Source organism: Pongo abelii, chromosome 8, assembly GCF_028885655.2.
Source record: "Pongo abelii isolate AG06213 chromosome 8, NHGRI_mPonAbe1-v2.0_pri, whole genome shotgun sequence".
Taxonomy (NCBI): domain Eukaryota; kingdom Metazoa; phylum Chordata; class Mammalia; order Primates; family Hominidae; genus Pongo; species Pongo abelii.
This window is the reverse complement of record NC_071993.2, coordinates 90821003-90833536: the sequence shown is the minus strand read 5'-3', so window position 1 is coordinate 90833536 and position 12534 is coordinate 90821003.

Genomic DNA, 12534 nt, shown 5'->3' with positions numbered 1-12534 from the left:
CATGTGAAAAGAGTGGGTAGAGGAACAGTCAGCCACGCATGTCTCACACTCAGTGAATCTGGATTTTTCCATAAGATAAAGTAAATGTAGGGTAGAGGAGGCAAATATGCATTTGTCTCAGGTAGTGGAAGGAGGACTTTCAGTCCTGCCTTTGTTCTGTGAAGATAAGCTGTTGATTTACATTGTCAAGGCAAAACTTAAAAGAACTCTGTTTTAGGCTAAAGATCTTGGGGCCCACAGGAATTTCCTTGTGAGCAAATTGTGGAAAGAATCCCTGGGAGGTATGCTGCCTTCTATCTTTGCAGCTGTCCATTTAAGAACAAAACGGGAGGCAGTTTTGTGTGACTCAGTTTCCAAGTTTAACTTTTCCCTGTGGCGTAGTGAGTTTAGAGTCCCAAGATTTTATTTTCCTTTCACATAAAATAACCCATAATTCCCAAATTTTGATTTTCTCTATACTAATAACTCACTGATTTGGTTAAGATCACTTTCTACATGCTTTCCATAGTTTCTTGCTCTTTAAAAAAAGTGGCATCCTCAATTAGTTTTGTGTATCTAAACTGCTTTAGTATACTTAATTATTTTGACCAAAAAGCTACAGTCTCTTTTCACAAGTTTGTGTTCCATTATTTGATATTGAATTGAAGATATAATTACTGTTTTTGCACAAAAACAACTAGTGTTTTCTGAGCAAACCAATCATGGATCAATTTATTTCATATTCTTCAGTTTCTCTTCTTGGATGGTAGATTATATGTTTTAATTGTTGGTGGATAACTACTTTCCTATATACCATAAACTTTACCATAGTGAATATAATAGTACCATGAATATGCAGGTTTAATCTATAAATCTTCTATTACAGTTTCTTGACATTGCTGGCTAAATGCTTTGAAAAAGCACATCCTTAAAGTATCACACATTGGCCAAAAACAGATCTTCCGTTATAAAGAAAGCTTATGTAAAGAAAAATTAAAATCTCAGAACCCTCCAAATGTATGCAAAAATGAAGATTAAGCCCTGAAGCCGACTCATTACAATACCCTCTTCCAAATGTATAGCTGTTAGTAACATTATGCGTCAACCAAGTCTCCATGGAAAGGTAAAAAGCCTCAGGCATCTGGGAAGGGCTGCCCCAGCAGATTATTCATAGGCAAATTCTTTGCTAGGTTCCCATTAACAAAGACATGCCAATTGTAACTTTAGGTCTGCAATCTAAGTCTACCTCCTAAAATTCCACACTGATTACACACTTACCTTCCCAGGTGCAGAACAAAGTCAAGGCTCATTTCCTATACCCATACTCAGAGACTTCTCCATAATTGACTCTTCCTTAACTCTCTTTTCTTCTGCAGACATCCACATTATCTTATGTTAAATGTGGATTTACTGGGCACTAACTGAAGTCCCACAGGAATGTAACTATTCACCTTACTGCCTGCCTGTCCCTCTTCCTACATGCCTTTCCCCACCACCCCCGTTAAGGAAATGTTTATGGTAGAGTTTATAGTTTCTGGTGCTTAAACCTTATGGCAAAACACTAAACCTGAAAACCTCGTTGGGTAAAACCACCACAGATGTGCTTGTGGCTCATATTATTCCTGGAAATGCCCTAAGTCGGGCTTAATAAACCTCAATGATTGAGACTTATGCCTCAGTCACACATTTCTCTTGTCACTTTTCACAGACCTGGGTATCATGATAGGTTTAAATAGTTTTGTTTACAAGTCTGCTATTGTATGTCCTTATAGAACCTAAGATAAGAAAAGGATAGACACAGTGAAACCATTATTGACAATTCATACATACACCAGACATATACTATTCTAAAATGAGTCGACCAAGCACGGTGGCTCACGCCTGTAATCCCATCACTGAGGCAGGCAAATCTCTTGAGATCAGGAATTTGAGACCAGCCTGTCCAGCATGGTGAAACACCGTATGCACTAAAAATACAAAAATTAGCCCAGCATGGTGGTGTGTACCTGTAGTGTCAGCTACTCAGGAAGCTGAGACAGGAGAATCGCTTGAACCCTGGAGGTGGAGGGTGCAGTGAGCTGAGATCATACCACTGCAAGTCTGGGTGACAGGGCCAGAGTCTGTCTCAAAAAAAGAAAAAAAGAAAAAAGAAAACGACCCTTTCTGAATGATCCTAAAATGATCACCTCAATACGGCCGGGCGCGGTGGCTCACTCCTGTAATCCCAGCACTTTGAGAGGCCGAGGTGGGCGGATCACTAGGTCAGGAGATCGAGACCATCCTGGCTAAAATGGTGAAACCCCGTCTCTACTAAAAATACAAAAAATTAGCCAGGCGTGGTAGTGGGCGCCTGTAGTCCCAGCTACTCAGGAGGCTGAGGCAGGAGAATGGCGTGAATATGGGAGGCGGAGCTTGCAGTGAGCCGAGATCGCGCCACTGCACTCCAGCCTGGGCGACAGAGCGAGATTCTGTCTCAAAAAAAAAAAAAAAAAAAAAAGAAAATCACCTCAATACAAAAGAAAAAATAAAGATTTTGAAAGTCTTTGCGATTGTACCCTTTACTCTCTTCCTGTAGTAAAGCTTTACTATCTTATTAATAAAATTGGTAAGGCATTTAAAACGGATGAGGAAAGAACTGTGTTGATGGTTTAGTCTTAGGAAAGGCTATTATCCTTTAAACTGTAAACTAAATTTTCCCCAAAATTAGCTTGGCCCACACCCAGGAACAACCAAGAGCAATTTGGAGGTTAAAGGCAAGATGCAATTGGTTAGGTCATATTTCTTTCACCATCATAATTTTCTCATGGTTATAATGTTTGCAAAGGAAGCTTCACTGTTCGGTGGGGTAACTGCTTACCAAAATATCCAGGCAAGTGAGTAAAATATTTAACAGACTGAAAATCAATGCAGTCATTTTTATTATACAAAACTAATGATTGTGGTCATGATTTCAAAGTAAGAATTATCTAATAATTTGTTTAAGTACAAATACCCATAATGTATGAAATTAATAAAGAATGTTTCTTACATGAATTATCTTCTAATAATTTTCTTCTGCAAAAATTTTAACTTTCTTTAAAAATTGGAAACAAAATAATCAAATTGTGGTCCGACGTACTCAACTAACTTGTAAGTAACAGAGATGGAGGGTACAACAGTGGAATAGCCAATACAGTGCACATCAACCTAGGTTCTAATCTAGATCCTGTTAGAACCTGGTTATACAAATTTAGCGAACACTTTCATCTCTCAGATTTTTAACTGGGTAATAAAATTTTGAAAGAATTGAACTCAAAGGTCTGTTTCAGATCTAAAATTCTGAGATTCTACTTGATGGTAAATATTCTTAAACATTCTTTTCAACAACGACAACAAAAAAGTCACCCTAAAAAAATTCAAGTGCTAGAGAGAGATAGTTGCCCAATTTTTTTTCTTTTTGTAAATAGCTTCTCTATTTAATGTTTTACAGAATTAACTAACTATATAATACAGACTTTAAAAGATCAATTAAGAAAAATAAGATGTAGAAGTCTTTTAATTATCCATGGTGTTAACCTCAAGGCTCAACTGCTTAGAAACGTAACATGCTATTTGCACAAGCGTGTTAGCTGCAGTTGTTATGTGACACTAGGGGGAGCTCTAATACTGTTTTGTTTTATGTTCACTGTGGCTTTAGCGTTTATTTTTAATTTAGTTGTCGTAAATTAATATCTAAATGTAATAATCCTCCAAATACAATAGTACCACCAAAATGAGCGTGCTCAATCAAAGTGTCGATGTAACATTAAAACTGATAGTGAAATTTGTCAGCCATTTTCACAAATGTGTCTTTAGAAAACTATGATTCCATGATTATTCAAAACTTCCATGAACTATACGAACACAGTTGTGTGTGAGGTTGAATATATGTATATGTATGCATTTTCAATTGAAAAATAAAGTAACTGAATTGTCAACCTGTTTATAATCTTTTAAAGTGGTCACAAAAGTAAATTTACTCCCTCTATTTGAAATAATTGTCTCCCAATTTTGCCAGACTACTTTTTCAACATGGGTTAGCATAATTCTATATATAATTTATCCAAGTATTATTAAACTGGAAATATTGTTATCCAGAATATTGTTGCATAAATGTGGTCACAAAAGATTAAATGAAATTATTTCCAAGAGCTTAAATCTTACATATCAAGATATACTACCAATTAATCTATCATCAGAGATCAAGAGGAGCACTAAGATGGTAAGTCATTTCTTATGTTTTTCAAATGAAAACTTTTATGTGGAAAATAAGACATATTTATTCAAACAGAAGTATAAAAAATAATTTGTAAAGTTCTCTATATCCTTTTCCTTATACTATTAAAAATCCTTTCTTTTTCTTTATTTTTTTTGAGACAGAGTCTCACTCTGTCTCCCAGACTGCAGTGCAGTAGTGAGATCTCAGCTCACTGCAACTTCTGCCTCCTGGGTTCAAGTGATTCTCCTGCCACAGCCTCCCAAGTAGCTGGGATTAGAGGTGCATGCCACCACACCTAACTAATTTTTGTATTTTTAGTAGAGATGGGGTTTTACCATGTTGGCCAGGCTGTTCTCGAACTCCTGACCTCAGGTGATCCACCCACTTTGGCCTTCCAAAGTGCTGGGATTACAGGTGTGAGCCACTGTGCCTGACATACTATTAATAATTCTTAAAGATAAAAATCTTTTATAGTGTAACTGGCCCTATTTGGAAAGTTTACCCATCTCCCCTCTAAACCACTGCTTCTCAAATTTTAATATGCATATGATTCACGTAGGGGATGGTATTAAAATGCAGATTCAGATTCAGTAGGTCTGGAGTGAGGCTTAGACAATTGCATTTCTAAAATCCCTCAGTGGGGACACTGCTGCTATTCTGTAGACAATGCTTGGATGTAGCAAGGAGGTATACCACATCTTGCATGGACCATATGAATCTCCTATACCCCAAATAGCCACTTCTTCACTTCCTCTTTATCTTTCTGTCAGCTGAAAATGACAGTGGAAACCAAATGTTTAATATGATAGAGACTTTATCAGCCTGGGTTGCTGTGTGACTGCATGGAGCATACTTGTCTAATGCTGAGTGGAAATAACCGATTAGATTTATAGGATAGAGAAATAAATGTTTATTATTTTAAACCATGAAAATTTGTGAGTTTTTCTGTTACTTCAGCCAATCTTATTAATAAATATATGTTGACATTATTTCATGAAAGGTTTTTTTTTCCTTTTTAACAAATAATGGTACAAAGATGAATTCTAAAAGCAGTAATTTCTACTTGAAATACATAAAAAATACCTTTTTTCTAAAGTCCTCATATCCATTAGGTAATCTTAATTTTGGTATATGTGTGGGTTTTTTTAAAATTTATGTTCAATTGTGGTAAAAAGCATATAACATAACATTTACCATTTTAATCATGTTTAAGCATACAGTCCAGTAGTGTTAAGTATATACACATTGTGTAACAGAACCCCAGGCTTTTTTCATCTTATGAAACTGTGACTCTATACCCATGAAATAACTCCCCATTTTCCCCTCAACCCAGCTCTTAGTCACCATCATTCTACTTTGTTTCTATGAATGTGATTATTTTAGGTACCTCATATAAGTGGAATCACATGATATTTGTCTTTTTTGTGACTAGCTTATTTCGCTTAATGTAATGTTCTCAAGGTTCATGTATGTCATAGCTAATGGCAGAATTTTCTCTTTTTTTAGGCTAATAATATTTCATTGTATGTGTAGGTAACATTTGGTTCATCCTAGTAATTTGTAAACTTTATCAGATTGATAATTACGAAACAATAATGTTCTATTCATTGACCCTTATTTTTCCATTGTTATATATGTCTGTCCTTATGCCAGTACCCCAATGTTTTAATTACTGTAGCTTTGGAATATATATTAAAATCAGGAAGTCTGATGCCTCCAGCTTTGTTCTTTCTCAAGATCACTTTGGCTATTCTGGTTCTTTTGTGGTTTCATCTGAATTTTAGAATTTTTTTTTCAATTTCAGTAAGAAACACCACCAGGATTTGAGAAATTGTATTCACTTCACAGATTGTTTGGGTAGTATGTGTAATTTTCAATGTACAAGTCTTTCTTAGTTAATTTGTTTCCTAAGTATTTTATTTTTTAATAGTCATATAAGTAGGATTGTTTTCTTAATTTCATTCTCAGATGGTTTATTATAAATGTACAGAAACACAACAGGTTTGTATGTATTGATTTAACATCCTGCAACTTACTGAATTTATATATTTATATATTTTATTATGTATAACATGTAATATTATATGCTCATAAAATATAAACATAAAACATTTCTGCTTTTTAACTGTTATATTTTAGATATAATATTTTATATATTTTATAATATATACAATATATAAATATAAAATATAATACATACTTATTTATATATAGATACATATATATACACACACATATATGTTTTCATTCTTTGGTAGAGCCTTTAGGATTTTCTACATATAAGATTATGTCATCTGAAACTAGAGATAATTTTTCTTCCTTTTGGATTTGGATTCCTTTTATTTTATTTTCCTGTCTAGTCCCTTTGGCTAGGATTCTTAGTACTATGCTGAATAGAAGTCAGGAGAGTGAGCATCCTTGTCTGGTTCCCGATCTTGGAGGAAAATGTTATAATTTTTACATTGAGCATGATATTATCCATGGGCTTGTCATATGTGTCCTCTATTGTGTTGAGGTACATTCTTTCTATACCTAGTTTGTTGAACGTTTTTATCATAAAAGGATGTTGAATGTTTGTTGTCGAATGCTTTTTCTGTAAGTATTGAGATTATCATGTAATACTTAACTTTCATTTTATTAATATGATGTATATCATTTATTCATTTGCACATGCTGAACTATCCTTACATCCCAGGGATAAATCCCATCTGATCATGGTGATTGATCTTTTTAATGTGTTTTGATTTTGGTTTTCCAGTATTTTATTGATGATTTTTATATCTATCTTCATCAGGAATAATGGCCTGTAATTTTCTTTTCTTATAATGTGTTTATTTGTCATTGGTTTCAGGGTAGTGTTTACATCATAAAATGAATTTGGATGTGTTCTCTTCTACTTTTTGGAAGAATCTGAATTAATTTTTCTTTAAATGTTTGGTAGAACTCACTAGTGAAGTCATCTGGTTCTGGGCTTATCTTTGGTGAGAGACTTTTTATTACTGATTCAATCTTCTTACTCATTATTTTCTGTTCATATTTTATATTTCTTCATGATTTAGTCTTTGTAAGTTGAACATATCTAGGAATTTATCTATTTTCTCCAGGCTATCCAATTTCACAGTATGTAAATGTTTATAGTAGTCTGATATGCTTCTTCTTTTATTTCTATGGCTTTATTTGTAGTGTCTCCTCTTTTTTTTTTTTTTTTTTTAATTTGAGACGGAGTCTTGCTCTGTAGTCCAGGCTGGAGTGCAGTGGAGCAATCTCAGCTTGCTGCAAGCTTCGCCTCCCGGGTTCATGCCATTCTCCTGCCTCAGCCTACCGAGTAGCTGGGACTACAGGCGCCCGCCACCACTCCCGGCTAATTTTTTGTATTTTTAGTAGAGACGGGGGTTCACCGTGTTAGCCAGGATGGTCTCAATCTCCTGACCTCGTGATCCGCCTGCCTCAGCCTCCCAGTGTGCTGGGATTACAGGCGTGAGCCAGTAATGTCTCCTCTTCATTTCTGATTGTATTGAGTCTTCATTCGTTTTTTCTTAGTATAGCTAAAGTTTTGTCAATTCTGTTTATGTTTCAACAAAAACAACCGTGTTAATTTCAGTTTTCCTAGTCTCAGTTTTATTTATTTCTGCTCTAATTTTTATTATTTCCTTTCTTCTACTAATGTTGGGCTTAGTTTGTTCTTTTTCTAGTTTCTTAAGGTTTAAAGTTAGTATGTTTATTGGAGATCTTTCTTCTTTTTTATATAGGTTTGTTTTTTTTTTTAAATCATAACCTTCCCTCTCTGTACTGCTTTTTCTGCATCCCATAAGGTTTGATATGTTGTGCTTTCATTTTCACTTGTCTCAAGATAGTTTCTGATTTCCCTTTTGACTGCTTTGATCCATTGGTTGTTTAGGAGATAATTTAATCTCATCATATTTGTAAGTTTTCCAATTTTCCTTCTGTAATTGATTTATACTTTCACATAATTTTGGTTAAGAAATTTGACATTTTAAGCTGAAATTTGCTAAGACTTATCTTGTGACTTAACATATGACATATCCTGAAGACTGTTCTGTGTTACTTTGAGAAGAATATGTATTCTGCTACTGTTGAATTTATGTTCTGTAGATATACCTGAGTTCCATTTTGTCTATACAATTGTTCAAGTTCACTATTTCCTTATTAGTTTTCTGTCTGAATGAAGCATCATTGTTGAAAGTGGTGTACTGAAATATCTTATTATTATAGTATTTTTGTCTATTTCTCCCTTCAGTTCTGTTAATATTTCCTTCGTATTTAATATTTCCTTTATATATTCAGGTGTTCTACTGGCAGGTGGATAGACATTTATTTTATATATTTGTGTATATTTATATATATGTATTATATCTTCCTGATATATTAATCAATTTATCATTATATAATGTGTTTCTTTGTCCCTTGAGATAATTTTTGACTTATATATATATATATTTTCTGATATTAGCATAGCCACCCCTGAACTCTTTTAATTACTATTTGCATAGAATATCTTTTTCCATCCCTTCACTTTCAGCCTATGTGTGTCCTTAAATCGAAAGTCAATCTGTTGTAGACAGCATATAGTTGGTTCCTGTTTATAATCTTTTCAACCACTAACCATATGTTGATTGACAAATTTAATCTATTTACATTTAAGGTGATTATTGATATGCAAGAATTTACTATTTCAATTTTGTTAATTATTTTATCTCTGGTTTGTAGTATTTTAGTTTCTCTTTTCCCATCTTGCTGTCTTTCTTTGAGTTTTACTGATTTTGAAAAAAGTTGTTTAAATTGTTATGGGTATATAATAGTTGTATATATTTATGGGACACATGGGATGTTTTGATATAGGCATACAATGTGAAATGATCAAATTAGTGTAATTGGGAGTAGCCTTAACTGCAAGCTTTTATCTTTTTTGTATGTAAGGAACATTTTGATTCCACTCTTAGCTATTATACAATATAAAAAAAAATTTTAACTATAGTCAACCTATTGTGCTACCAAATACCACATCTAAATCATTCCATTTATGTACCCACTAACCATCCTCACTTTATCCTCAGAAGGGTTCCCCTTTCTCCACAGGCCTGTTATCTAAAAGACAGGCATTCATTATTGCCTGTCTTTTAGATAAAAGTTATTTTAACTGTTTGAGATGATATCTCCTTGTTGTTTTGATTTTCATTTTTCTGATGATTAGTGATTTAGAGCATTTATGTATATACGTGTTTGCCATATGTATGTCTTCTTTTGAGAAGTATCTATTCAGCTTTTTTTTTTTTTTTTAAGATATTTTGGCCATCTTAAATCAAATTATTTTTTGATCCTATTGTGTTTTTGGGGGGCTCTTTATATATTCTGGTTCTTAATCTCTTATCAGATAAGTAATTCGTAAATATTTACTTTCATTCTGTGGGTTGTCTCTTCACTTTCTTGATTGTTTCTTTGCTGTACAAAAGTTTTTTAGTTCAATGTGATCCCATTTGTTCATTTTTGCTTTGGTTGCTTTTACTTTTGAGGTACTACTCAGGAAATCTTTACCCAGATCAATGTCTTAGAGTGTTTCCCCATTGTTTTCTTCTAATATTATTATAGTTTCAGGTCTTAGATTTAAGTCTTTAATCCATTTTGATTTTTGTATATGGCAAGATACAGGGGTCTAGTTTTATTTTTCTGCATATGGATATCCAGTTTTCCCACAACAATTTATTGAACATACTGTTATTTCCCCAATGTATATTCTTGGCACTTTTGTTGAAAATGACTTGACTATTAATGTGTGGATTTATCTCTGGGTTCTCCATTGTGTTCCATTGGCCTATGTGTCTACTTTTATGCTATTATCATGCTTTTAGGTTCATTTAGCTTGGGAGTATAATTTGAAGTCAGGTAATGTGATTCTTCTAGTTTTTTGTGTGTGTGTGTGCAAAATGGCCTTGGCTATTCTAGATCTGATTCTCTTTTCACTGTTTTTTTTTTTCTTTTTTCCTGTATGTGTTTTTATATTGTGGTTATTATGAAGCATTCCATAGACATCTTATAGTTATAAAAGCCTACTTTAAGCTAATAGCAAACTATCATCAATAACATACAGTCTACAATACAATATATTTCCTTGTCATACTTTATGTTTTTGGTGTCACAATATACACCTTTCGACAAGGTGAGTCCATTAACACATTTTTGTAATTAGTCACTTTTTATATTTTTGGGTTTTTAACTTTTATACTACAATTAAAAGTGATTTCTACACCATCATTACAGTATTACAATATCCTTTATTTGTTTACATGATTACCTTTACTAGCAATTGTTACCCTTTTAATGCTTTCCTGTTGCTGTTTAGTATCCTTTAGTTTTAACTTAAAGAACTTGCTTTCACATCTCTTGCAACTCATTTTTAGTGGTAATGAACAAACTCAGCTTTTGTTTAGGAAAGTCTTTATCTCTCATTCATTTTTGAAAGAATATTTTGCTGGGTATAGATTCATAGTTGGCAGATTTGTGTTGTTTTTTTCTTTTAGTAGTTTGGATAAATCATCTAATTCCCTTCTGTCAGCAGAGTTTCTGCTGAGAAATTCACTGATAGTATTATGGGAGCTCCTTTACACGGTATCTCTTTATCTTTGAATTTGACATTTGATCATAAGGCATCTTAGTATAGACATTTTGATTTACCCTAATAGGAGAAATTTGAGCTTCATAAATATGGATGTCATTTTTCTCCCCAGATTTTGGAAGTCTTGGGCCATTATTTTTTAAAATAACTTTCTGGCTCTTTCTGCCTTTTCTTTCTGGAATGTCACATATATATAGATCCCTTTTATTTATTATGTCCCATTAATCCCATAACTATCTTTATTGTATTTTATTTATTTTTCTTCTTCTTCTTCTTCTTCTCTTTTTTGACATGGAGTCTCTCTCTGTCACCCAGTCTGGAGTGTAGTGGTGCAATCTTGAATTACTGCAACCTCTGCCTCCCGGGCTCAAACTATTCTCGTGCCTCAGCCTCTGGCATAGCTGGGATTACAGGAATGTGCTACTGTGCCCAGCTAATTTTTGTATTTTTAGAAGAGATGGGGTTTCTCCATGTTGGCCAGGCTGGTCTTGAACTCCTGACCTCAGGTGATCAGCCCTCCTTGGCCTCCCAAAGTGCTGGGATTACAGTCATGAGCCACCACACCTGGCCCTTTTTTGATCTTCTGACTGGATAATTTTAAATTATCTGTCTTTGAACTTGTTGATACTTTCTTCAGTTTTATCAAGTCGGCTGTTGAAACTGTCTCTTTGATTTTTCAGTCCAGTTATTTTATGGTTTCTATCTCTTTATTGACAGTCTCATTTTGTTCATAGGTCTTTTTTCTGATTTTGTTTAGTTGTAGGTCACTGAAACAATCGTGGCTCACTGCAGTCTCAACCTACTGGGCTCCAGTGATCCTCCCACCTTAGTCTCCCAAGTAGCTGAGACTACAGATGTGTGCCACAACATGTGTGCCATAACATTCAGCTAATTATGATTATTATTATTTTTCTTGTAGAGATGAGGCCTCACTATGTTGCCAAGTCTGGTCTCAAACTCTTGGCCTTAAGAAATTCTTGTGTCTCAGCCTCTCAAAGGGCTGGGATTACAGGCATGAGCCACAACAGCTAGCCTCACTGAGCTTCTTTAAGGTAATTATTTTGAATTCTTTCTCATGCAAACCATAGTTCTTCATTTCTTTACGGTCTGTTACTGGAGGTTTATTTTTCCCTTTGTTAGTGTCATCTTTTCTTGATTCTTGGTGGTTCCAGTAGCTTTGCATTTGCATCTACACATTTAAAGAATCAATCACTTCTTCCAGTCTTTATCAGCTTGTTTCAGCAGAGAAAATCTTTCACCAACCAGCCTAGCTGGAAGCTTCTCAAATATTTTCTGTGGCTATACACATTCCACTCCTTTCCTATTCTTGGTGGACACATTTCAGGGTTGTGCCTCTTCTCCCAATCTCAACATGTTGTGCTGGCCACAGTAAGTCATCTTCCTGAAAGGAATGCACTGGAATGGTGACAGGCTGCGTGCAAGTTCCACTTCTTTCCCTTCCTCCTGAAGGGTAAGACTCAGGATTGTAAACTTTCTCTTTATGTCACAGTGCCATACAGATTTGAAAGCTTCTTGCCTAATTTCCCTAGTGCAGCTCCACTTTTCTCACTTCTTCCTGAATACAAAATCTAAAATATTTGCATATTCTTTCCATCCCACAGTGCTATGCTGGCTGCTGAGAGACCCAGCACCTTTCTTTGGTGTTAGCTTCCCCGAGGCATTCTAT